A 27,909-nucleotide genomic window follows, 5' to 3' on the forward strand; every position below is an offset into this window, starting at 1 on the left:
ATTTATGTTTTTTTCTGAGTGGGCGTGTTCCCCACTCACACCAAACCACTCGATGTCACTGTTGCTCTTGTATTTTTCAAAAATAAAAACGAATTGTTTTAACTGTCTCAGTTATGTGTTTTTACTATTTTTGCATCCCCACAAAAAATTCCGGGGCCCCCGGTCACCAAAGAGGGGCCCAGAGAAAGCTCAGAGACGAAGGCACTGGCTGGTTAGAGGAATGAAACGTCCAAGGTCCAGACCTGAGGTCTGAACCTGGTTGTGCACGGTCCATCCGTCCACTGACCACTATCCCGGACACCACCTCTCGACTTCCAGGGGCCCAAAAATATCTCTCTGTTGACGCAAAAAATCCCAAAATGGGGTTAGAGAACTCAGGGCTCTTTCCCTTGGGTCTGCACAGCAACTGTGGCTGGTAAGTTTAGTGTGTGTGGTGTAGTTCACGTTTCCCCAAAGAAAAAAACGGTGTACGTCACTTCATCGGTGTAGATGAAGGAAATAAATTTAGTTTGACTCTCTCGTCTTTTAGATACACTTCAATAAATTCAGTTTGACTCTCTCGTCTTTTAGATACACTTCAATAAATTCAGTTTGACTCTCTCGTCTTTTAGATACACTTTATTTGACTCTCTTCTCATATATGTGGCTCTCTACATCACCCAGTCTCATGATGGAGGCCCAAAATCCTGTGTCCAAGGCCTATCGCGACGTTTCGGATTTTCTGATCCTTCCTCAGGCAAGCGTTGGACACAAATGGCTGGAATTCTCTACAGCAGCCATGTATTTATGTTTTTTTCTGAGTGGGCGTGTTCCCCACTCACACCAAACCACTCGATGTCACTGTTGCTCTTGTATTTTTCAAAAATAAAAACGAATTGTTTTAACTGTCTCAGTTATGTGTTTTTACTATTTTTGCATCCCCACAAAAAATTCCGGGGCCCCCGGTCACCAAAGAGGGGCCCAGAGAAAGCTCAGAGACGAAGGCACTGGCTGGTTAGAGGAATGAAACGTCCAAGGTCCAGACCTGAGGTCTGAACCTGGTTGTGCACGGTCCATCCGTCCACTGACCACTATCCCGGACACCACCTCTCGACTTCCAGGGGCCCAAAAATATCTCTCTGTTGACGCAAAAAATCCCAAAATGGGGTTAGAGAACTCAGGGCTCTTTCCCTTGGGTCTGCACAGCAACTGTGGCTGGTAAGTTTAGTGTGTGTGGTGTAGTTCACGTTTCCCCAAAGAAAAAAACGGTGTACGTCACTTCATCGGTGTAGATGAAGGAAATAAATTTAGTTTGACTCTCTCGTCTTTTAGATACACTTCAATAAATTCAGTTTGACTCTCTCGTCTTTTAGATACACTTCAATAAATTCAGTTTGACTCTCTCGTCTTTTAGATACACTTTATTTGACTCTCTTCTCATATATGTGGCTCTCTACATCACCCAGTCTCATGATGGAGGCCCAAAATCCTGTGTCCAAGGCCTATCGCGACGTTTCGGATTTTCTGATCCTTCCTCAGGCAAGCGTTGGACACAAATGGCTGGAATTCTCTACAGCAGCCATGTATTTATGTTTTTTTCTGAGTGGGCGTGTTCCCCACTCACACCAAACCACTCGATGTCACTGTTGCTCTTGTATTTTTCAAAAATAAAAACGAATTGTTTTAACTGTCTCAGTTATGTGTTTTTACTATTTTTGCATCCCCACAAAAAATTCCGGGGCCCCCGGTCACCAAAGAGGGGCCCAGAGAAAGCTCAGAGACGAAGGCACTGGCTGGTTAGAGGAATGAAACGTCCAAGGTCCAGACCTGAGGTCTGAACCTGGTTGTGCACGGTCCATCCGTCCACTGACCACTATCCCGGACACCACCTCTCGACTTCCAGGGGCCCAAAAATATCTCTCTGTTGACGCAAAAAATCCCAAAATGGGGTTAGAGAACTCAGGGCTCTTTCCCTTGGGTCTGCACAGCAACTGTGGCTGGTAAGTTTAGTGTGTGTGGTGTAGTTCACGTTTCCCCAAAGAAAAAAACGGTGTACGTCACTTCATCGGTGTAGATGAAGGAAATAAATTTAGTTTGACTCTCTCGTCTTTTAGATACACTTCAATAAATTCAGTTTGACTCTCTCGTCTTTTAGATACACTTCAATAAATTCAGTTTGACTCTCTCGTCTTTTAGATACACTTTATTTGACTCTCTTCTCATATATGTGGCTCTCTACATCACCCAGTCTCATGATGGAGGCCCAAAATCCTGTGTCCAAGGCCTATCGCGACGTTTCGGATTTTCTGATCCTTCCTCAGGCAAGCGTTGGACACAAATGGCTGGAATTCTCTACAGCAGCCATGTATTTATGTTTTTTTCTGAGTGGGCGTGTTCCCCACTCACACCAAACCACTCGATGTCACTGTTGCTCTTGTATTTTTCAAAAATAAAAACGAATTGTTTTAACTGTCTCAGTTATGTGTTTTTACTATTTTTGCATCCCCACAAAAAATTCCGGGGCCCCCGGTCACCAAAGAGGGGCCCAGAGAAAGCTCAGAGACGAAGGCACTGGCTGGTTAGAGGAATGAAACGTCCAAGGTCCAGACCTGAGGTCTGAACCTGGTTGTGCACGGTCCATCCGTCCACTGACCACTATCCCGGACACCACCTCTCGACTTCCAGGGGCCCAAAAATATCTCTCTGTTGACGCAAAAAATCCCAAAATGGGGTTAGAGAACTCAGGGCTCTTTCCCTTGGGTCTGCACAGCAACTGTGGCTGGTAAGTTTAGTGTGTGTGGTGTAGTTCACGTTTCCCCAAAGAAAAAAACGGTGTACGTCACTTCATCGGTTAGGTTAGGGTTAGGGTTAGGTTAGAGTTAGGGTTAGGGTTAGGTATATAGATAAAAACGAGTTTCACCCTCATTAATTCCACCCTCGTTAGCATATGCGATCTGATTGGCCAAAGCTTACCTGTCCGTATCTTTTGAAGCGTAGGTCCGATGTGCACATAACTGGTATCGTTGGATTCAGAAGGCGGCCTTCTTTCAGGTAGCGTGGATCTATGGAAGAAAGGATGTCGTTTTCAAATCCAATGTGACCGTACATCAGTCTAAAGCGTGACAAAAAGGAAGCCAGTCATCGATAAAAACAAGAAATACATCCAAACGAAATAACCCGTGAAATCATTTGTCTTTTTAGGAACAAGGTATCACTAGCCTGAATAAAAATAGTTTTCCAGCCAGTTCGTGTGCGTCTGTGTGTTTTGACTGCATATGCGTGTGAGTGTGCACACGTGCGTGTGAGTGTGCACAGGAGTGTATGTGTGTGTTTGTGAAAGAGAGAGAGAGTGCATCATTAAAATTAGACTGGAAAGATGTCTTTGAGTGAAGTCATCCGCTCAAGAGCTCCGCCTGGAGTGTCAAATCCTGCTAAAATATTGGAATCCTAATCAGTTTTTTACACATGGCTATTCACAGTTTTATCCAGGAGAGGGCGACCGAGAAGCCAAGGGTTATATCCTGGAGAATATGATATTAGTTTTATGATATTTCTGTACAGAATTTGATGAAGCGTCTGGTTGATAAAGGTTTACAGAGTCTAGGGACTGGCACGTTTAAAAACGGTGGGGCCAGGGGTCAGTGGGTTATGGTCAGTGGGGCTAAGGCTAGCAGTTTTGTTTGGGGCTAAGGCTAGCAGTTTTGAGGGTTAAGGTTTAGGGGCTAGTTTGGGGTCAGTTGCAGCTAGGTATATAGATAAAAACGAGTTTCACCCTCATTAATTCCACCCTCGTTAGCATATGCGATCTGATTGGCCAAAGCTTACCTGTCCGTATCTTTTGAAGCGTAGGTCCGATGTGCACATAACTGGTATCGTTGGATTCAGAAGGCGGCCTTCTTTCAGGTAGCGTGGATCTATGGAAGAAAGGATGTCGTTTTCAAATCCAATGTGACCGTACATCAGTCTAAAGCGTGACAAAAAGGAAGCCAGTCATCGATAAAAACAAGAAATACATCCAAACGAAATAACCCGTGAAATCATTTGTCTTTTTAGGAACAAGGTATCACTAGCCTGAATAAAAATAGTTTTCCAGCCAGTTCGTGTGCGTCTGTGTGTTTTGACTGCATATGCGTGTGAGTGTGCACACGTGCGTGTGAGTGTGCACAGGAGTGTATGTGTGTGTTTGTGAAAGAGAGAGAGAGTGCATCATTAAAATTAGACTGGAAAGATGTCTTTGAGTGAAGTCATCCGCTCAAGAGCTCCGCCTGGAGTGTCAAATCCTGCTAAAATATTGGAATCCTAATCAGTTTTTTACACATGGCTATTCACAGTTTTATCCAGGAGAGGGCGACCGAGAAGCCAAGGGTTATATCCTGGAGAATATGATATTAGTTTTATGATATTTCTGTACAGAATTTGATGAAGCGTCTGGTTGATAAAGGTTTACAGAGTCTAGGGACTGGCACGTTTAAAAACGGTGGGGCCAGGGGTCAGTGGGTTATGGTCAGTGGGGCTAAGGCTAGCAGTTTTGTTTGGGGCTAAGGCTAGCAGTTTTGAGGGTTAAGGTTTAGGGGCTAGTTTGGGGTCAGTTGCAGCTAGGTATATAGATAAAAACGAGTTTCACCCTCATTAATTCCACCCTCGTTAGCATATGCGATCTGATTGGCCAAAGCTTACCTGTCCGTATCTTTTGAAGCGTAGGTCCGATGTGCACATAACTGGTATCGTTGGATTCAGAAGGCGGCCTTCTTTCAGGTAGCGTGGATCTATGGAAGAAAGGATGTCGTTTTCAAATCCAATGTGACCGTACATCAGTCTAAAGCGTGACAAAAAGGAAGCCAGTCATCGATAAAAACAAGAAATACATCCAAACGAAATAACCCGTGAAATCATTTGTCTTTTTAGGAACAAGGTATCACTAGCCTGAATAAAAATAGTTTTCCAGCCAGTTCGTGTGCGTCTGTGTGTTTTGACTGCATATGCGTGTGAGTGTGCACACGTGCGTGTGAGTGTGCACAGGAGTGTATGTGTGTGTTTGTGAAAGAGAGAGAGAGTGCATCATTAAAATTAGACTGGAAAGATGTCTTTGAGTGAAGTCATCCGCTCAAGAGCTCCGCCTGGAGTGTCAAATCCTGCTAAAATATTGGAATCCTAATCAGTTTTTTACACATGGCTATTCACAGTCTTATCCAGGAGAGGGCGACCGAGAAGCCAAGGGTTATATCCTGGAGAATATGATATTAGTTTTATGATATTTCTGTACAGAATTTGATGAAGCGTCTGGTTGATAAAGGTTTACAGAGTCTAGGGACTGGCACGTTTAAAAACGGTGGGGCCAGGGGTCAGTGGGTTACGGTCAGTGGGGCTAAGGCTAGCAGTTTTGTTTGGGGCTAAGGCTAGCAGTTTTGAGGGTTAAGGTTTAGGGGCTAGTTTGGGGTCAGTTGCAGCTAGGTATATAGATAAAAACGAGTTTCACCCTCATTAATTCCACCCTCGTTAGCATATGCGATCTGATTGGCCAAAGCTTACCTGTCCGTATCTTTTGAAGCGTAGGTCCGATGTGCACATAACTGGTATCGTTGGATTCAGAAGGCGGCCTTCTTTCAGGTAGCGTGGATCTATGGAAGAAAGGATGTCGTTTTCAAACCCAATGTGACCGTACATCAGTCTAAAGCGTGACAAAAAGGAAGCCAGTCATCGATAAAAACAAGAAATACATCCAAACGAAATAACCCGTGAAATCATTTGTCTTTTTAGGAACAAGGTATCACTAGCCTGAATAAAAATAGTTTTCCAGCCAGTTCGTGTGCGTCTGTGTGTTTTGACTGCATATGCGTGTGAGTGTGCACACGTGCGTGTGAGTGTGCACAGGAGTGTATGTGTGTGTTTGTGAAAGAGAGAGAGAGTGCATCATTAAAATTAGACTGGAAAGATGTCTTTGAGTGAAGTCATCCGCTCAAGAGCTCCGCCTGGAGTGTCAAATCCTGCTAAAATATTGGAATCCTAATCAGTTTTTTACACATGGCTATTCACAGTCTTATCCAGGAGAGGGCGACCGAGAAGCCAAGGGTTATATCCTGGAGAATATGATATTAGTTTTATGATATTTCTGTACAGAATTTGATGAAGCGTCTGGTTGATAAAGGTTTACAGAGTCTAGGGACTGGCACGTTTAAAAACGGTGGGGCCAGGGGTCAGTGGGTTACGGTCAGTGGGGCTAAGGCTAGCAGTTTTGTTTGGGGCTAAGGCTAGCAGTTTTGAGGGTTAAGGTTTAGGGGCTAGTTTGGGGTCAGTTGCAGCTAGGTATATAGATAAAAACGAGTTTCACCCTCATTAATTCCACCCTCGTTAGCATATGCGATCTGATTGGCCAAAGCTTACCTGTCCGTATCTTTTGAAGCGTAGGTCCGATGTGCACATAACTGGTATCGTTGGATTCAGAAGGCGGCCTTCTTTCAGGTAGCGTGGATCTATGGAAGAAAGGATGTCGTTTTCAAATCCAATGTGACCGTACATCAGTCTAAAGCGTGACAAAAAGGAAGCCAGTCATCGATAAAAACAAGAAATACATCCAAACGAAATAACCCGTGAAATCATTTGTCTTTTTAGGAACAAGGTATCACTAGCCTGAATAAAAATAGTTTTCCAGCCAGTTCGTGTGCGTCTGTGTGTTTTGACTGCATATGCGTGTGAGTGTGCACACGTGCGTGTGAGTGTGCACAGGAGTGTATGTGTGTGTTTGCGAAAGAGAGAGAGAGTGCATCATTAAAATTAGACTGGAAAGATGTCTTTGAGTGAAGTCATCCGCTCAAGAGCTCCGCCTGGAGTGTCAAATCCTGCTAAAATATTGGAATCCTAATCAGTTTTTTACACATGGCTATTCACAGTCTTATCCAGGAGAGGGCGACCGAGAAGCCAAGGGTTATATCCTGGAGAATATGATATTAGTTTTATGATATTTCTGTACAGAATTTGATGAAGCGTCTGGTTGATAAAGGTTTACAGAGTCTAGGGACTGGCACGTTTAAAAACGGTGGGGCCAGGGGTCAGTGGGTTATGGTCAGTGGGGCTAAGGCTAGCAGTTTTGTTTGGGGCTAAGGCTAGCAGTTTTGAGGGTTAAGGTTTAGGGGCTAGTTTGGGGTCAGTTGCAGCTAGGTATATAGATAAAAACGAGTTTCACCCTCATTAATTCCACCCTCGTTAGCATATGCGATCTGATTGGCCAAAGCTTACCTGTCCGTATCTTTTGAAGCGTAGGTCCGATGTGCACATAACTGGTATCGTTGGATTCAGAAGGCGGCCTTCTTTCAGGTAGCGTGGATCTATGGAAGAAAGGATGTCGTTTTCAAATCCAATGTGACCGTACATCAGTCTAAAGCGTGACAAAAAGGAAGCCAGTCATCGATAAAAACAAGAAATACATCCAAACGAAATAACCCGTGAAATCATTTGTCTTTTTAGGAACAAGGTATCACTAGCCTGAATAAAAATAGTGACTGCATATGTGTGTAAGTGTGCACACGTGCGTGTGAGTGTGCACAGGACTGTATGTGTGTGTTTGTGAAAGAGAGAGAGAGTGCATCATTAAAATTAGACTGGAAAGATGTCTTTGAGTGAAGTCATCCGCTCAAGAGCTCCGCCTGGAGTGTCAAATCCTGCTAAAATATTGGAATCCTAATCAGTTTTTTACACATGGCTATTCACAGTTTTATCCAGGAGAGGGCGACCGAGAAGCCAAGGGTTATATCCTGGAGAATATGATATTAGTTTTATGATATTTCTGTACAGAATTTGATGAAGCGTCTGGTTGATAAAGGTTTACAGAGTCTAGGGACTGGCACGTTTAAAAACGGTGGGGCCAGGGGTCAGTGGGTTATGGTCAGTGGGGCTAAGGCTAGCAGTTTTGTTTGGGGCTAAGGCTAGCAGTTTTGAGGGTTAAGGTTTAGGGGCTAGTTTGGGGTCAGTTGCAGCTAGGTATGGGTTAGGGTTAGGGTTAGGTATATAGATAAAAACGAGTTTCACCCTCATTAATTCCACCCTCGTTAGCATATGCGATCTGATTGGCCAAAGCTTACCTGTCCGTATCTTTTGAAGCGTAGGTCCGATGTGCACATAACTGGTATCGTTGGATTCAGAAGGCGGCCTTCTTTCAGGTAGCGTGGATCTATGGAAGAAAGGATGTCGTTTTCAAATCCAATGTGACCGTACATCAGTCTAAAGCGTGACAAAAAGGAAGCCAGTCATCGATAAAAACAAGAAATACATCCAAACGAAATAACCCGTGAAATCATTTGTCTTTTTAGGAACAAGGTATCACTAGCCTGAATAAAAATAGTTTTCCAGCCAGTTCGTGTGCGTCTGTGTGTTTTGACTGCATATGCGTGTGAGTGTGCACACGTGCGTGTGAGTGTGCACAGGAGTGTATGTGTGTGTTTGTGAAAGAGAGAGAGAGTGCATCATTAAAATTAGACTGGAAAGATGTCTTTGAGTGAAGTCATCCGCTCAAGAGCTCCGCCTGGAGTGTCAAATCCTGCTAAAATATTGGAATCCTAATCAGTTTTTTACACATGGCTATTCACAGTTTTATCCAGGAGAGGGCGACTGAGAAGCCAAGGGTTATATCCTGGAGAATATGATAGATAGATAGATAGATAGATAGATAGATAGATAGATAGATAGATAGATAGATGGATAGATGGATAGATGGATAGATAGATGGATAGATAGATGGATAGAGTTTCACCCTCTCGTGGTGCTTTTTGTGTTTCGCACATGTGTTGCACGGTCAGAGTACACTTATTTTTCATGAAGACAGGACGGGTCATCAGCCTCTTCCGCCAAACCTCCGGCTCCGGGCTCCCAGGGGGCAGGTCTGTCACGAAGAAGCCACGGTTCAGAAGTTCTCCTGCGAGGTTCTGCACAAATGGAGGGCACAAATGTGGCTGTGGTCCCACGTCCTAGCTCTAAGCATCCAGTGCTTGCTGGACTCCGTCTTTTGAACCTCTGAGGCTATTTGTTCCGGCGTGCTGTTTCTCGCCAGGTGGACAGGTAGGTTCTCCTGCGGTCTGTGGCAAACCAAGCAGTGAAGCGCCGGTCAGCTTTTCTAAAAAGGGGGGAGAGAGGACATGAAATAAATGATTCCTACAAGTCAAGTCAGTCAAGTCACCTTTATTCATATAGCGCTTTAAACAAAATACATTGCGTCGAAGCAACTGAACAACATTCATTAGGAAAACAGTGTGTCAATAATGCAAATTGTTAGTTAAAGGCAGTTCATCATTGAATTCAGTGATGTCATCTCCGTTCAGTTAAATAGTGTCTGTGCATTTATTTGCAATCAAGTCAACGACATCGCTGTAGATGAAGTGACCCCAACTGAACAAGCCAGAGGCGACAGCGGCAAGGAACCGAAACTCCATCGGTGACAGAATGGAGAAAAAGACCTTGGGAGAAACCAGGCTCAGTTCTCCTCTGACCAGACGAAACCAGTAGTTCAATTTAAGGCTGCAGCTTCCAGAAGAGATCAGATGTGCTAAAACACTAGTCACATTTAAATCTAGACTCAAAACGCGTCTTTTTAGCTGTGCATTTATTGAATGAGCACTGTGCAATGTCCGAACTGATTGCACTATATTTTCAATGTTTTATTTTATTTTATTTTTTTTATGTAAAATCATTTTCTAAATGTTTTTAAATGTTTTAATCATTTTAAAAGTTTTAAAATTGCTTGTTTTATTTTTGTTATTATTTTTCTTCATGATTATTTTACTTTCTTTTATGTAAAGCACTTTGAATTACCATTGTGTATGAAATGTGCTATATAAATAAACTTGCCTTGCCTACTGATATAGCAAGTACATAGGGTGTTATGGGAAGTGTTCCCGGTTCCGGTTTACCTAATCAATGCAGCCTAAAAATCCTTTAACGGATTTGGATATTAAAAGCATATTAGTATGTTATGTGTGAGCCAGGTTAAAGAGATGGTTCTTTAATCTAGATTTAAACTGCAAGAGTGTGTCTGCCTCCCGAACAATGTTAGGTAGGTTATTCCAGAGTTTAGGCGCCAAATAGGAAAAGGATCTGCCGCCCGCAGTTGATTTTGATATTCTAGGTATTATCAAATTGCCTGAGTTTTGAGAACGTAGCGTACGTAGAGGAGTATAATGTAAAAGGAGCTCATTCAAATACTGAGGTGCAAAACCATTCAGGGCTTTATAAGTAATGAGCAATATTTTAAAATCTATACGATGTTTGATAGGGAGCCAGTGCAGTGTTGACAGGACAGGGCTAGTATGGTCATATACTTCCTGGTTCTAGTAAGAACTCTTGCTGCTGCATTTTGGACTAGCTGTAGTTTGTTTACTAAGTATGCAGAACAACCATCCAATAGAGCATTACAATAATCTAACCTTGAGGTCATAAATGCATGGATTAACATTTCTGCATTTGACATTGAGAGCATAGGCCGTAATTTAGATATATTTTTGAGATGGAAAAATGCAGTTTTACAAATGCTAGAAACGTGGCTTTCTAAGGAAAGATTGCAATCAAATAGCACACCTAGGTTCCTAACCGATGACGGAGAATTGACAGATGATTTTAAAGAATCAGACATGAGTTAAAGAAATTTAGAAAGGCAAACAACAAAAAACAGCCATCAGCAGCAGAGCGAGACCTGTGCCATTAGCATTTCCATTGTGTAATGGTGTCAATGGGTCTTCAAAGTGCAGAGTGTTTTTGTAAAGGCACAGACAGTCTTGAAAACTTGAAAAATCACTCTAACTTTGCTATCAAAACAGGAATACATTTCATAACACAATTTTAACGCACACATTCCAGTGCAAACACGTTTTTTGGTTTAGCTTAGCCCATTGACAAATAACATTCAGCTTTCTTTACCCAACAGCTAGGTTCATTTGTATTCTTTTCCATAAAACAATAAACAACATCTTACGCTTGACTACACGTGAATGACAGTGAACCTCTTGATGACTGAGCTTATAGATATCCGGACAGGAAACAATATACTAAGCAAGGAAAGCATTTGTTTACAGTTTATTTACACTGCAGTTTCAACTGTTAAACAAAGACATGCAATTGTAAAACAGAAACACACATATTACCTCCTCTCAGCTTGTTCAGCCATTGCAAAAGGACTCGAAGTAAGTGAGGGTCCGGGTCAGATGTGAAACTTTGATGAAAAATCCCAAAGGACAGCTTTGATTTCACTGTCACCTCCACTCAGTTGATACAGTAACAGTGGGGGGGGAAGCAGTCTCACCTTCAGTGATGTCACCGAAGCAGAGCCAGTGAGCTGTGGGCACAGTACATTTGCAGCAATTTCAAACTGACACAAAGACACACACACACACACACACACACAGATAGCCTTGTAGCATCAAATTAACTTAGTCCGTCAGATCATGCAACAATTAATGTTTATAAAAAAATAAATAATGAAGGATCATGCAGGACTGAGGGATAATGGACCAGCAAATGACCAAATGCTCCCTATGACAAACTGTTTTGGTCAAACAAAAGCAAAAGAAAGAAATCCCAACATCTCTCCATTCTAATCTGAAGCACTTTTTTCATCTTTAACCATTAGTTTTTTGCCTCTTTTGGGCTCAGGTGTTTGGCCATCCTTCTCCTTCTTGCCCTTGGTGACTAATTTCTGCCGGTATCTGCCCAAAACTGTTGTTTTAGAACAAATATAGAAAGTATGATTGGTAGAACAAATCAGAACTCTTAAATGTGAATTGTGAACATTTTTTTTATTAACTATAAAACATACAACAAAACAATAAAACTATAACATTTAAATCATAAAACCAAAGAACTCTTAAAACTATTACATGAACTAAAAACAGAACCATAAAACAGACACAGTGATCTGGGGAGGTGTTTGATCCCTGGATCAAACTGTTGTCCAGTTCACCATATCCATAAAGACATCAAACTCGTCCAAGGCCTGGGTCAGAGCTTCGGCCATGGCCCACAGTATCATGTAATATATTAGGCATATATTATTATATATATGTATTTTTTCCAATATATTCCAATATACATCCAAACGAAATAACCCGTGAAATCATTTGTCTTTTTAGGAACAAGGTATCACTAGCCTGAATAAAAATAGTTTTCCAGCCAGTTCGTGTGCGTCTGTGTGTTTTGACTGCATATGCGTGTGAGTGTGCACACGTGCGTGTGAGTGTGCACAGGAGTGTATGTGTGTGTTTGTGAAAGAGAGAGAGAGTGCATCATTAAAATTAGACTGGAAAGATGTCTTTGAGTGAAGTCATCCGCTCAAGAGCTCCGCCTGGAGTGTCAAATCCTGCTAAAATATTGGAATCCTAATCAGTTTTTTACACATGGCTATTCACAGTTTTATCCAGGAGAGGGCGACCGAGAAGCCAAGGGTTATATCCTGGAGAATATGATATTAGTTTTATGATATTTCTGTACAGAATTTGATGAAGCGTCTGGTTGATAAAGGTTTACAGAGTCTAGGGACTGGCACGTTTAAAAACGGTGGGGCCAGGGGTCAGTGGGTTACGGTCAGTGGGGCTAAGGCTAGCAGTTTTGTTTGGGGCTAAGGCTAGCAGTTTTGAGGGTTAAGGTTTAGGGGCTAGTTTGGGGTCAGTTGCAGCTAGGTATATAGATAAAAACGAGTTTCACCCTCATTAATTCCACCCTCGTTAGCATATGCGATCTGATTGGCCAAAGCTTACCTGTCCGTATCTTTTGAAGCGTAGGTCCGATGTGCACATAACTGGTATCGTTGGATTCAGAAGGCGGCCTTCTTTCAGGTAGCGTGGATCTATGGAAGAAAGGATGTCGTTTTCAAATCCAATGTGACCGTACATCAGTCTAAAGCGTGACAAAAAGGAAGCCAGTCATCGATAAAAACAAGAAATACATCCAAACGAAATAACCCGTGAAATCATTTGTCTTTTTAGGAACAAGGTATCACTAGCCTGAATAAAAATAGTTTTCCAGCCAGTTCGTGTGCGTCTGTGTGTTTTGACTGCATATGCGTGTGAGTGTGCACACGTGCGTGTGAGTGTGCACAGGAGTGTATGTGTGTGTTTGTGAAAGAGAGAGAGAGTGCATCATTAAAATTAGACTGGAAAGATGTCTTTGAGTGAAGTCATCCGCTCAAGAGCTCCGCCTGGAGTGTCAAATCCTGCTAAAATATTGGAATCCTAATCAGTTTTTTACACATGGCTATTCACAGTTTTATCCAGGAGAGGGCGACCGAGAAGCCAAGGGTTATATCCTGGAGAATATGATATTAGTTTTATGATATTTCTGTACAGAATTTGATGAAGCGTCTGGTTGATAAAGGTTTACAGAGTCTAGGGACTGGCACGTTTAAAAACGGTGGGGCCAGGGGTCAGTGGGTTACGGTCAGTGGGGCTAAGGCTAGCAGTTTTGTTTGGGGCTAAGGCTAGCAGTTTTGAGGGTTAAGGTTTAGGGGCTAGTTTGGGGTCAGTTGCAGCTAGGTATATAGATAAAAACGAGTTTCACCCTCATTAATTCCACCCTCGTTAGCATATGCGATCTGATTGGCCAAAGCTTACCTGTCCGTATCTTTTGAAGCGTAGGTCCGATGTGCACATAACTGGTATCGTTGGATTCAGAAGGCGGCCTTCTTTCAGGTAGCGTGGATCTATGGAAGAAAGGATGTCGTTTTCAAATCCAATGTGACCGTACATCAGTCTAAAGCGTGACAAAAAGGAAGCCAGTCATCGATAAAAACAAGAAATACATCCAAACGAAATAACCCGTGAAATCATTTGTCTTTTTAGGAACAAGGTATCACTAGCCTGAATAAAAATAGTTTTCCAGCCAGTTCGTGTGCGTCTGTGTGTTTTGACTGCATATGCGTGTGAGTGTGCACACGTGCGTGTGAGTGTGCACAGGAGTGTATGTGTGTGTTTGTGAAAGAGAGAGAGAGTGCATCATTAAAATTAGACTGGAAAGATGTCTTTGAGTGAAGTCATCCGCTCAAGAGCTCCGCCTGGAGTGTCAAATCCTGCTAAAATATTGGAATCCTAATCAGTTTTTTACACATGGCTATTCACAGTTTTATCCAGGAGAGGGCGACCGAGAAGCCAAGGGTTATATCCTGGAGAATATGATATTAGTTTTATGATATTTCTGTACAGAATTTGATGAAGCGTCTGGTTGATAAAGGTTTACAGAGTCTAGGGACTGGCACGTTTAAAAACGGTGGGGCCAGGGGTCAGTGGGTTACGGTCAGTGGGGCTAAGGCTAGCAGTTTTGTTTGGGGCTAAGGCTAGCAGTTTTGAGGGTTAAGGTTTAGGGGCTAGTTTGGGGTCAGTTGCAGCTAGGTATATAGATAAAAACGAGTTTCACCCTCATTAATTCCACCCTCGTTAGCATATGCGATCTGATTGGCCAAAGCTTACCTGTCCGTATCTTTTGAAGCGTAGGTCCGATGTGCACATAACTGGTATCGTTGGATTCAGAAGGCGGCCTTCTTTCAGGTAGCGTGGATCTATGGAAGAAAGGATGTCGTTTTCAAATCCAATGTGACCGTACATCAGTCTAAAGCGTGACAAAAAGGAAGCCAGTCATCGATAAAAACAAGAAATACATCCAAACGAAATAACCCGTGAAATCATTTGTCTTTTTAGGAACAAGGTATCACTAGCCTGAATAAAAATAGTTTTCCAGCCAGTTCGTGTGCGTCTGTGTGTTTTGACTGCATATGCGTGTGAGTGTGCACACGTGCGTGTGAGTGTGCACAGGAGTGTATGTGTGTGTTTGTGAAAGAGAGAGAGAGTGCATCATTAAAATTAGACTGGAAAGATGTCTTTGAGTGAAGTCATCCGCTCAAGAGCTCCGCCTGGAGTGTCAAATCCTGCTAAAATATTGGAATCCTAATCAGTTTTTTACACATGGCTATTCACAGTTTTATCCAGGAGAGGGCGACTGAGAAGCCAAGGGTTATATCCTGGAGAATATGATAGATAGATAGATAGATAGATAGATAGATAGATAGATAGATAGATGGATAGATGGATAGATGGATAGATAGATGGATAGATAGATGGATAGAGTTTCACCCTCTCGTGGTGCTTTTTGTGTTTCGCACATGTGTTGCACGGTCAGAGTACACTTATTTTTCATGAAGACAGGACGGGTCATCAGCCTCTTCCGCCAAACCTCCGGCTCCGGGCTCCCAGGGGGCAGGTCTGTCACGAAGAAGCCACGGTTCAGAAGTTCTCCTGCGAGGTTCTGCACAAATGGAGGGCACAAATGTGGCTGTGGTCCCACGTCCTAGCTCTAAGCATCCAGTGCTTGCTGGACTCCGTCTTTTGAACCTCTGAGGCTATTTGTTCCGGCGTGCTGTTTCTCGCCAGGTGGACAGGTAGGTTCTCCTGCGGTCTGTGGCAAACCAAGCAGTGAAGCGCCGGTCAGCTTTTCTAAAAAGGGGGGAGAGAGGACATGAAATAAATGATTCCTACAAGTCAAGTCAGTCAAGTCACCTTTATTCATATAGCGCTTTAAACAAAATACATTGCGTCGAAGCAACTGAACAACATTCATTAGGAAAACAGTGTGTCAATAATGCAAATTGTTAGTTAAAGGCAGTTCATCATTGAATTCAGTGATGTCATCTCCGTTCAGTTAAATAGTGTCTGTGCATTTATTTGCAATCAAGTCAACGACATCGCTGTAGATGAAGTGACCCCAACTGAACAAGCCAGAGGCGACAGCGGCAAGGAACCGAAACTCCATCGGTGACAGAATGGAGAAAAAGACCTTGGGAGAAACCAGGCTCAGTTCTCCTCTGACCAGACGAAACCAGTAGTTCAATTTAAGGCTGCAGCTTCCAGAAGAGATCAGATGTGCTAAAACACTAGTCACATTTAAATCTAGACTCAAAACGCGTCTTTTTAGCTGTGCATTTATTGAATGAGCACTGTGCAATGTCCGAACTGATTGCACTATATTTTCAATGTTTTATTTTATTTTATTTTTTTATGTAAAATCATTTTCTAAATGTTTTTAAATGTTTTAATCATTTTAAAAGTTTTAAAATTGCTTGTTTTATTTTTGTTATTATTTTTCTTCATGATTATTTTACTTTCTTTTATGTAAAGCACTTTGAATTACCATTGTGTATGAAATGTGCTATATAAATAAACTTGCCTTGCCTACTGATATAGCAAGTACATAGGGTGTTATGGGAAGTGTTCCCGGTTCCGGTTTACCTAATCAATGCAGCCTAAAAATCCTTTAACGGATTTGGATATTAAAAGCATATTAGTATGTTATGTGTGAGCCAGGTTAAAGAGATGGTTCTTTAATCTAGATTTAAACTGCAAGAGTGTGTCTGCCTCCCGAACAATGTTAGGTAGGTTATTCCAGAGTTTAGGCGCCAAATAGGAAAAGGATCTGCCGCCCGCAGTTGATTTTGATATTCTAGGTATTATCAAATTGCCTGAGTTTTGAGAACGTAGCGTACGTAGAGGAGTATAATGTAAAAGGAGCTCATTCAAATACTGAGGTGCAAAACCATTCAGGGCTTTATAAGTAATGAGCAATATTTTAAAATCTATACGATGTTTGATAGGGAGCCAGTGCAGTGTTGACAGGACAGGGCTAGTATGGTCATATACTTCCTGGTTCTAGTAAGAACTCTTGCTGCTGCATTTTGGACTAGCTGTAGTTTGTTTACTAAGCGTGCAGAACAACCATCCAATAGAGCATTACAATAATCTAACCTTGAGGTCATAAATGCATGGATTAACATTTCTGCATTTGACATTGAGAGCATAGGCCGTAATTTAGATATATTTTTGAGATGGAAAAATGCAGTTTTACAAATGCTAGAAACGTGGCTTTCTAAGGAAAGATTGCAATCAAATAGCACACCTAGGTTCCTAACCGATGACGGAGAATTGACAGATGATTTTAAAGAATCAGACATGAGTTAAAGAAATTTAGAAAGGCAAACAACAAAAAACAGCCATCAGCAGCAGAGCGAGACCTGTGCCATTAGCATTTCCATTGTGTAATGGTGTCAATGGGTCTTCAAAGTGCAGAGTGTTTTTGTAAAGGCACAGACAGTCTTGAAAACTTGAAAAATCACTCTAACTTTGCTATCAAAACAGGAATACATTTCATAACACAATTTTAACGCACACATTCCAGTGCAAACACGTTTTTTGGTTTAGCTTAGCCCATTGACAAATAACATTCAGCTTTCTTTACCCAACAGCTAGGTTCATTTGTATTCTTTTCCATAAAACAATAAACAACATCTTACGCTTGACTACACGTGAATGACAGTGAACCTCTTGATGACTGAGCTTATAGATATCCGGACAGGAAACAATATACTAAGCAAGGAAAGCATTTGTTTACAGTTTATTTACACTGCAGTTTCAACTGTTAAACAAAGACATGCAATTGTAAAACAGAAACACACATATTACCTCCTCTCAGCTTGTTCAGCCATTGCAAAAGGACTCGAAGTAAGTGAGGGTCCGGGTCAGATGTGAAACTTTGATGAAAAATCCCAAAGGACAGCTTTGATTTCACTGTCACCTCCACTCAGTTGATACAGTAACAGTGGGGGGGGAAGCAGTCTCACCTTCAGTGATGTCACCGAAGCAGAGCCAGTGAGCTGTGGGCACAGTACATTTGCAGCAATTTCAAACTGACACAAAGACACACACACACACACACACACACACACACACACACAGATAGCCTTGTAGCATCAAATTAACTTAGTCCGTCAGATCATGCAACAATTAATGTTTATAAAAAAATAAATAATGAAGGATCATGCAGGACTGAGGGATAATGGACCAGCAAATGACCAAATGCTCCCTATGACAAACTGTTTTGGTCAAACAAAAGCAAAAGAAAGAAATCCCAACATCTCTCCATTCTAATCTGAAGCACTTTTTTCATCTTTAACCATTAGTTTTTTGCCTCTTTTGGGCTCAGGTGTTTGGCCATCCTTCTCCTTCTTGCCCTTGGTGACTAATTTCTGCCGGTATCTGCCCAAAACTGTTGTTTTAGAACAAATATAGAAAGTATGATTGGTAGAACAAATCAGAACTCTTAAATGTGAATTGTGAACATTTTTTTTATTAACTATAAAACATACAACAAAACAATAAAACTATAACATTTAAATCATAAAACCAAAGAACTCTTAAAACTATTACATGAACTAAAAACAGAACCATAAAACAGACACAGTGATCTGGGGAGGTGTTTGATCCCTGGATCAAACTGTTGTCCAGTTCACCATATCCATAAAGACATCAAACTCGTCCAAGGCCTGGGTCAGAGCTTCGGCCATGGCCCACAGTATCATGTAATATATTAGGCATATATTATTATATATATGTATTTTTTCCAATATATTCCAATATACATCCAAACGAAATAACCCGTGAAATCATTTGTCTTTTTAGGAACAAGGTATCACTAGCCTGAATAAAAATAGTTTTCCAGCCAGTTCGTGTGCGTCTGTGTGTTTTGACTGCATATGCGTGTGAGTGTGCACACGTGCGTGTGAGTGTGCACAGGAGTGTATGTGTGTGTTTGTGAAAGAGAGAGAGAGTGCATCATTAAAATTAGACTGGAAAGATGTCTTTGAGTGAAGTCATCCGCTCAAGAGCTCCGCCTGGAGTGTCAAATCCTGCTAAAATATTGGAATCCTAATCAGTTTTTTACACATGGCTATTCACAGTTTTATCCAGGAGAGGGCGACCGAGAAGCCAAGGGTTATATCCTGGAGAATATGATATTAGTTTTATGATATTTCTGTACAGAATTTGATGAAGCGTCTGGTTGATAAAGGTTTACAGAGTCTAGGGACTGGCACGTTTAAAAACGGTGGGGCCAGGGGTCAGTGGGTTACGGTCAGTGGGGCTAAGGCTAGCAGTTTTGTTTGGGGCTAAGGCTAGCAGTTTTGAGGGTTAAGGTTTAGGGGCTAGTTTGGGGTCAGTTGCAGCTAGGTATATAGATAAAAACGAGTTTCACCCTCATTAATTCCACCCTCGTTAGCATATGCGATCTGATTGGCCAAAGCTTACCTGTCCGTATCTTTTGAAGCGTAGGTCCGATGTGCACATAACCGGTATCGTTGGATTCAGAAGGCGGCCTTCTTTCAGGTAGCGTGGATCTATGGAAGAAAGGATGTCGTTTTCAAATCCAATGTGACCGTACATCAGTCTAAAGCGTGACAAAAAGGAAGCCAGTCATCGATAAAAACAAGAAATACATCCAAACGAAATAACCCGTGAAATCATTTGTCTTTTTAGGAACAAGGTATCACTAGCCTGAATAAAAATAGTTTTCCAGCCAGTTCGTGTGCGTCTGTGTGTTTTGACTGCATATGCGTGTGAGTGTGCACACGTGCGTGTGAGTGTGCACAGGAGTGTATGTGTGTGTTTGTGAAAGAGAGAGAGAGTGCATCATTAAAATTAGACTGGAAAGATGTCTTTGAGTGAAGTCATCCGCTCAAGAGCTCCGCCTGGAGTGTCAAATCCTGCTAAAATATTGGAATCCTAATCAGTTTTTTACACATGGCTATTCACAGTTTTATCCAGGAGAGGGCGACCGAGAAGCCAAGGGTTATATCCTGGAGAATATGATATTAGTTTTATGATATTTCTGTACAGAATTTGATGAAGCGTCTGGTTGATAAAGGTTTACAGAGTCTAGGGACTGGCACGTTTAAAAACGGTGGGGCCAGGGGTCAGTGGGTTACGGTCAGTGGGGCTAAGGCTAGCAGTTTTGTTTGGGGCTAAGGCTAGCAGTTTTGAGGGTTAAGGTTTAGGGGCTAGTTTGGGGTCAGTTGCAGCTAGGTATATAGATAAAAACGAGTTTCACCCTCATTAATTCCACCCTCGTTAGCATATGCGATCTGATTGGCCAAAGCTTACCTGTCCGTATCTTTTGAAGCGTAGGTCCGATGTGCACATAACCGGTATCGTTGGATTCAGAAGGCGGCCTTCTTTCAGGTAGCGTGGATCTATGGAAGAAAGGATGTCGTTTTCAAATCCAATGTGACCGTACATCAGTCTAAAGCGTGACAAAAAGGAAGCCAGTCATCGATAAAAACAAGAAATACATCCAAACGAAATAACCCGTGAAATCATTTGTCTTTTTAGGAACAAGGTATCACTAGCCTGAATAAAAATAGTTTTCCAGCCAGTTCGTGTGCGTCTGTGTGTTTTGACTGCATATGCGTGTGAGTGTGCACACGTGCGTGTGAGTGTGCACAGGAGTGTATGTGTGTGTTTGTGAAAGAGAGAGAGAGTGCATCATTAAAATTAGACTGGAAAGATGTCTTTGAGTGAAGTCATCCGCTCAAGAGCTCCGCCTGGAGTGTCAAATCCTGCTAAAATATTGGAATCCTAATCAGTTTTTTACACATGGCTATTCACAGTTTTATCCAGGAGAGGGCGACCGAGAAGCCAAGGGTTATATCCTGGAGAATATGATATTAGTTTTATGATATTTCTGTACAGAATTTGATGAAGCGTCTGGTTGATAAAGGTTTACAGAGTCTAGGGACTGGCACGTTTAAAAACGGTGGGGCCAGGGGTCAGTGGGTTACGGTCAGTGGGGCTAAGGCTAGCAGTTTTGTTTGGGGCTAAGGCTAGCAGTTTTGAGGGTTAAGGTTTAGGGGCTAGTTTGGGGTCAGTTGCAGCTAGGTATATAGATAAAAACGAGTTTCACCCTCATTAATTCCACCCTCGTTAGCATATGCGATCTGATTGGCCAAAGCTTACCTGTCCGTATCTTTTGAAGCGTAGGTCCGATGTGCACATAACCGGTATCGTTGGATTCAGAAGGCGGCCTTCTTTCAGGTAGCGTGGATCTATGGAAGAAAGGATGTCGTTTTCAAATCCAATGTGACCGTACATCAGTCTAAAGCGTGACAAAAAGGAAGCCAGTCATCGATAAAAACAAGAAATACATCCAAACGAAATAACCCGTGAAATCATTTGTCTTTTTAGGAACAAGGTATCACTAGCCTGAATAAAAATAGTTTTCCAGCCAGTTCGTGTGCGTCTGTGTGTTTTGACTGCATATGCGTGTGAGTGTGCACACGTGCGTGTGAGTGTGCACAGGAGTGTATGTGTGTGTTTGTGAAAGAGAGAGAGAGTGCATCATTAAAATTAGACTGGAAAGATGTCTTTGAGTGAAGTCATCCGCTCAAGAGCTCCGCCTGGAGTGTCAAATCCTGCTAAAATATTGGAATCCTAATCAGTTTTTTACACATGGCTATTCACAGTTTTATCCAGGAGAGGGCGACCGAGAAGCCAAGGGTTATATCCTGGAGAATATGATATTAGTTTTATGATATTTCTGTACAGAATTTGATGAAGCGTCTGGTTGATAAAGGTTTACAGAGTCTAGGGACTGGCACGTTTAAAAACGGTGGGGCCAGGGGTCAGTGGGTTACGGTCAGTGGGGCTAAGGCTAGCAGTTTTGTTTGGGGCTAAGGCTAGCAGTTTTGAGGGTTAAGGTTTAGGGGCTAGTTTGGGGTCAGTTGCAGCTAGGTATATAGATAAAAACGAGTTTCACCCTCATTAATTCCACCCTCGTTAGCATATGCGATCTGATTGGCCAAAGCTTACCTGTCCGTATCTTTTGAAGCGTAGGTCCGATGTGCACATAACCGGTATCGTTGGATTCAGAAGGCGGCCTTCTTTCAGGTAGCGTGGATCTATGGAAGAAAGGATGTCGTTTTCAAATCCAATGTGACCGTACATCAGTCTAAAGCGTGACAAAAAGGAAGCCAGTCATCGATAAAAACAAGAAATACATCCAAACGAAATAACCCGTGAAATCATTTGTCTTTTTAGGAACAAGGTATCACTAGCCTGAATAAAAATAGTTTTCCAGCCAGTTCGTGTGCGTCTGTGTGTTTTGACTGCATATGCGTGTGAGTGTGCACACGTGCGTGTGAGTGTGCACAGGAGTGTATGTGTGTGTTTGTGAAAGAGAGAGAGAGTGCATCATTAAAATTAGACTGGAAAGATGTCTTTGAGTGAAGTCATCCGCTCAAGAGCTCCGCCTGGAGTGTCAAATCCTGCTAAAATATTGGAATCCTAATCAGTTTTTTACACATGGCTATTCACAGTTTTATCCAGGAGAGGGCGACCGAGAAGCCAAGGGTTATATCCTGGAGAATATGATATTAGTTTTATGATATTTCTGTACAGAATTTGATCAAGCGTCTGGTTGATAAAGGTTTACAGAGTCTAGGGACTGGCACGTTTAAAAACGGTGGGGCCAGGGGTCAGTGGGTTACGGTCAGTGGGGCTAAGGCTAGCAGTTTTGTTTGGGGCTAAGGCTAGCAGTTTTGAGGGTTAAGGTTTAGGGGCTAGTTTGGGGTCAGTTGCAGCTAGGTATATAGATAAAAACGAGTTTCACCCTCATTAATTCCACCCTCGTTAGCATATGCGATCTGATTGGCCAAAGCTTACCTGTCCGTATCTTTTGAAGCGTAGGTCCGATGTGCACATAACTGGTATCGTTGGATTCAGAAGGCGGCCTTCTTTCAGGTAGCGTGGATCTATGGAAGAAAGGATGTCGTTTTCAAATCCAATGTGACCGTACATCAGTCTAAAGCGTGACAAAAAGGAAGCCAGTCATCGATAAAAACAAGAAATACATCCAAACGAAATAACCCGTGAAATCATTTGTCTTTTTAGGAACAAGGTATCACTAGCCTGAATAAAAATAGTTTTCCAGCCAGTTCGTGTGCGTCTGTGTGTTTTGACTGCATATGCGTGTGAGTGTGCACACGTGCGTGTGAGTGTGCACAGGAGTGTATGTGTGTGTTTGTGAAAGAGAGAGAGAGTGCATCATTAAAATTAGACTGGAAAGATGTCTTTGAGTGAAGTCATCCGCTCAAGAGCTCCGCCTGGAGTGTCAAATCCTGCTAAAATATTGGAATCCTAATCAGTTTTTTACACATGGCTATTCACAGTTTTATCCAGGAGAGGGCGACCGAGAAGCCAAGGGTTATATCCTGGAGAATATGATATTAGTTTTATGATATTTCTGTACAGAATTTGATGAAGCGTCTGGTTGATAAAGGTTTACAGAGTCTAGGGACTGGCACGTTTAAAAACGGTGGGGCCAGGGGTCAGTGGGTTACGGTCAGTGGGGCTAAGGCTAGCAGTTTTGTTTGGGGCTAAGGCTAGCAGTTTTGAGGGTTAAGGTTTAGGGGCTAGTTTGGGGTCAGTTGCAGCTAGGTATATAGATAAAAACGAGTTTCACCCTCATTAATTCCACCCTCGTTAGCATATGCGATCTGATTGGCCAAAGCTTACCTGTCCGTATCTTTTGAAGCGTAGGTCCGATGTGCACATAACTGGTATCGTTGGATTCAGAAGGCGGCCTTCTTTCAGGTAGCGTGGATCTATGGAAGAAAGGATGTCGTTTTCAAATCCAATGTGACCGTACATCAGTCTAAAGCGTGACAAAAAGGAAGCCAGTCATCGATAAAAACAAGAAATACATCCAAACGAAATAACCCGTGAAATCATTTGTCTTTTTAGGAACAAGGTATCACTAGCCTGAATAAAAATAGTTTTCCAGCCAGTTCGTGTGCGTCTGTGTGTTTTGACTGCATATGCGTGTGAGTGTGCACACGTGCGTGTGAGTGTGCACAGGAGTGTATGTGTGTGTTTGTGAAAGAGAGAGAGAGTGCATCATTAAAATTAGACTGGAAAGATGTCTTTGAGTGAAGTCATCCGCTCAAGAGCTCCGCCTGGAGTGTCAAATCCTGCTAAAATATTGGAATCCTAATCAGTTTTTTACACATGGCTATTCACAGTTTTATCCAGGAGAGGGCGACCGAGAAGCCAAGGGTTATATCCTGGAGAATATGATATTAGTTTTATGATATTTCTGTACAGAATTTGATGAAGCGTCTGGTTGATAAAGGTTTACAGAGTCTAGGGACTGGCACGTTTAAAAACGGTGGGGCCAGGGGTCAGTGGGTTACGGTCAGTGGGGCTAAGGCTAGCAGTTTTGTTTGGGGCTAAGGCTAGCAGTTTTGAGGGTTAAGGTTTAGGGGCTAGTTTGGGGTCAGTTGCAGCTAGGTATATAGATAAAAACGAGTTTCACCCTCATTAATTCCACCCTCGTTAGCATATGCGATCTGATTGGCCAAAGCTTACCTGTCCGTATCTTTTGAAGCGTAGGTCCGATGTGCACATAACTGGTATCGTTGGATTCAGAAGGCGGCCTTCTTTCAGGTAGCGTGGATCTATGGAAGAAAGGATGTCGTTTTCAAATCCAATGTGACCGTACATCAGTCTAAAGCGTGACAAAAAGGAAGCCAGTCATCGATAAAAACAAGAAATACATCCAAACGAAATAACCCGTCAAATCATTTGTCTTTTTAGGAACAAGGTATCACTAGCCTGAATAAAAATAGTTTTCCAGCCAGTTCGTGTGCGTCTGTGTGTTTTGACTGCATATGCGTGTGAGTGTGCACACGTGCGTGTGAGTGTGCACAGGAGTGTATGTGTGTGTTTGTGAAAGAGAGAGAGAGTGCATCATTAAAATTAGACTGGAAAGATGTCTTTGAGTGAAGTCATCCGCTCAAGAGCTCCGCCTGGAGTGTCAAATCCTGCTAAAATATTGGAATCCTAATCAGTTTTTTACACATGGCTATTCACAGTTTTATCCAGGAGAGGGCGACCGAGAAGCCAAGGGTTATATCCTGGAGAATATGATATTAGTTTTATGATATTTCTGTACAGAATTTGATGAAGCGTCTGGTTGATAAAGGTTTACAGAGTCTAGGGACTGGCACGTTTAAAAACGGTGGGGCCAGGGGTCAGTGGGTTACGGTCAGTGGGGCTAAGGCTAGCAGTTTTGTTTGGGGCTAAGGCTAGCAGTTTTGAGGGTTAAGGTTTAGGGGCTAGTTTGGGGTCAGTTGCAGCTAGGTATATAGATAAAAACGAGTTTCACCCTCATTAATTCCACCCTCGTTAGCATATGCGATCTGATTGGCCAAAGCTTACCTGTCCGTATCTTTTGAAGCGTAGGTCCGATGTGCACATAACCGGTATCGTTGGATTCAGAAGGCGGCCTTCTTTCAGGTAGCGTGGATCTATGGAAGAAAGGATGTCGTTTTCAAATCCAATGTGACCGTACATCAGTCTAAAGCGTGACAAAAAGGAAGCCAGTCATCGATAAAAACAAGAAATACATCCAAACGAAATAACCCGTGAAATCATTTGTCTTTTTAGGAACAAGGTATCACTAGCCTGAATAAAAATAGTTTTCCAGCCAGTTCGTGTGCGTCTGTGTGTTTTGACTGCATATGCGTGTGAGTGTGCACACGTGCGTGTGAGTGTGCACAGGAGTGTATGTGTGTGTTTGTGAAAGAGAGAGAGAGTGCATCATTAAAATTAGACTGGAAAGATGTCTTTGAGTGAAGTCATCCGCTCAAGAGCTCCGCCTGGAGTGTCAAATCCTGCTAAAATATTGGAATCCTAATCAGTTTTTTACACATGGCTATTCACAGTTTTATCCAGGAGAGGGCGACCGAGAAGCCAAGGGTTATATCCTGGAGAATATGATATTAGTTTTATGATATTTCTGTACAGAATTTGATGAAGCGTCTGGTTGATAAAGGTTTACAGAGTCTAGGGACTGGCACGTTTAAAAACGGTGGGGCCAGGGGTCAGTGGGTTACGGTCAGTGGGGCTAAGGCTAGCAGTTTTGTTTGGGGCTAAGGCTAGCAGTTTTGAGGGTTAAGGTTTAGGGGCTAGTTTGGGGTCAGTTGCAGCTAGGTATATAGATAAAAACGAGTTTCACCCTCATTAATTCCACCCTCGTTAGCATATGCGATCTGATTGGCCAAAGCTTACCCGTCCGTTAGGGTTAGGGTTAGGGTTAGGGTTAGGGTTAGAGTTAGAGTTAGGGTTAGGTATATAGATAAAAACGAGTTTCACCCTCATTAATTCCACCCTCGTTAGCATATGCGATCTGATTGGCCAAAGCTTACCTGTCCGTATCTTTTGAAGCGTAGGTCCGATGTGCACATAACTGGTATCGTTGGATTCAGAAGGCGGCCTTCTTTCAGGTAGCGTGGATCTATGGAAGAAAGGATGTCGTTTTCAAATCCAATGTGACCGTACATCAGTCTAAAGCGTGACAAAAAGGAAGCCAGTCATCGATAAAAACAAGAAATACATCCAAACGAAATAACCCGTGAAATCATTTGTCTTTTTAGGAACAAGGTATCACTAGCCTGAATAAAAATAGTTTTCCAGCCAGTTCGTGTGCGTCTGTGTGTTTTGACTGCATATGCGTGTGAGTGTGCACACGTGCGTGTGAGTGTGCACAGGAGTGTATGTGTGTGTTTGTGAAAGAGAGAGAGAGTGCATCATTAAAATTAGACTGGAAAGATGTCTTTGAGTGAAGTCATCCGCTCAAGAGCTCCGCCTGGAGTGTCAAATCCTGCTAAAATATTGGAATCCTAATCAGTTTTTTACACATGGCTATTCACAGTTTTATCCAGGAGAGGGCGACTGAGAAGCCAAGGGTTATATCCTGGAGAATATGATAGATAGATAGATAGATAGATAGATAGATAGATAGATAGATGGATAGATGGATAGATGGATAGATAGATGGATAGATAGATGGATAGAGTTTCACCCTCTCGTGGTGCTTTTTGTGTTTCGCACATGTGTTGCACGGTCAGAGTACACTTATTTTTCATGAAGACAGGACGGGTCATCAGCCTCCTCCGCCAAACCTCCGGCTCCGGGCTCCCAGGGGCAGGTCTGTCACGAAGAAGCCACGGTTCAGAAGTTCTCCTGCGAGGTTCTGCACAAATGGAGGGCACAAATGTGGCTGTGGTCCCACGTCCTAGCTCTAAGCATCCAGTGCTTGCTGGACTCCGTCTTTTGAACCTCTGAGGCTATTTGTTCCGGCGTGCTGTTTCTCGCCAGGTGGACAGGAAGGTTCTCCTGCGGTCTGTGGCAAACCAAGCAGTGAAGCGCCGGTCAGCTTTTCTAAAAAGGGGGGAGAGAGGACATGAAATAAATGATTCCTACAAGTCAAGTCAGTCAAGTCACCTTTATTCATATAGCGCTTTAAACAAAATACATTGCGTCGAAGCAACTGAACAACATTCATTAGGAAAACAGTGTGTCAATAATGCAAATTGTTAGTTAAAGGCAGTTCATCATTGAATTCAGTGATGTCATCTCTGTTCAGTTAAATAGTGTCTGTGCATTTATTTGCAATCAAGTCAACGACATCGCTGTAGATGAAGTGACCCCAACTGAACAAGCCAGAGGCGACAGCGGCAAGGAACCGAAACTCCATCGGTGACAGAATGGAGAAAAAAACCTTGGGAGAAACCACGCTCAGTTCTCCTCTGACCAGACGAAACCAGTAGTTCAATTTAAGGCTGCAGCTTCCAGAAGAGATCAGATGTGCTAAAACACTAGTCACATTTAAATCTAGACTCAAAACGCGTCTTTTTAGCTGTGCATTTATTGAATGAGCACTGTGCAATGTCCGAACTGATTGCACTATATTTTCAATGTTTTATTTTATTTTATTTTTTTATGTAAAATCATTTTCTAAATGTTTTTAAATGTTTTAATCATTTTAAAAGTTTTAAAATTGCTTGTTTTATTTTTGTTATTATTTTTCTTCATGATTATTTTACTTTCTTTTATGTAAAGCACTTTGAATTACCATTGTGTATGAAATGTGCTATATAAATAAACTTGCCTTGCCTAATGATATAGCAAGTACATAGGGTGTTATGGGAAGTGTTCCCGGTTCCGGTTTACCTAATCAATGCAGCCTAAAAATCCTTTAACGGATTTGGATATTAAAAGCATATTAGTATGTTATGTGTGAGCCAGG

The 27,909-nt window shown here is 42.3% G+C and overlaps 1 long non-coding RNA gene across 2 annotated transcripts in view; it reads right to left on the minus strand.

Annotated features, from left to right (window-relative positions):
• Positions 1 to 8,430: 8,430 nt before the first annotated feature.
• Positions 8,431 to 27,909, minus strand: part of LOC127942494 (uncharacterized) — an 82,540-nt gene continuing 63,061 nt past the window's right edge. Inside the window, exon 3 of one of the 2 annotated variants that reach the window (XR_008149330.1) lies at positions 8,431 to 8,822. This is a non-coding gene — a long non-coding RNA (uncharacterized LOC127942494). Of the gene's footprint in view, positions 8,823 to 14,790; positions 15,175 to 27,909 lie in introns of those variants that run through there. The other variant, XR_008149329.1, reaches the window with a different exon arrangement.

Source organism: Carassius gibelio, chromosome A22 (genome assembly GCF_023724105.1).
Source record: "Carassius gibelio isolate Cgi1373 ecotype wild population from Czech Republic chromosome A22, carGib1.2-hapl.c, whole genome shotgun sequence".
NCBI classification, from domain to species: domain Eukaryota; kingdom Metazoa; phylum Chordata; class Actinopteri; order Cypriniformes; family Cyprinidae; genus Carassius; species Carassius gibelio.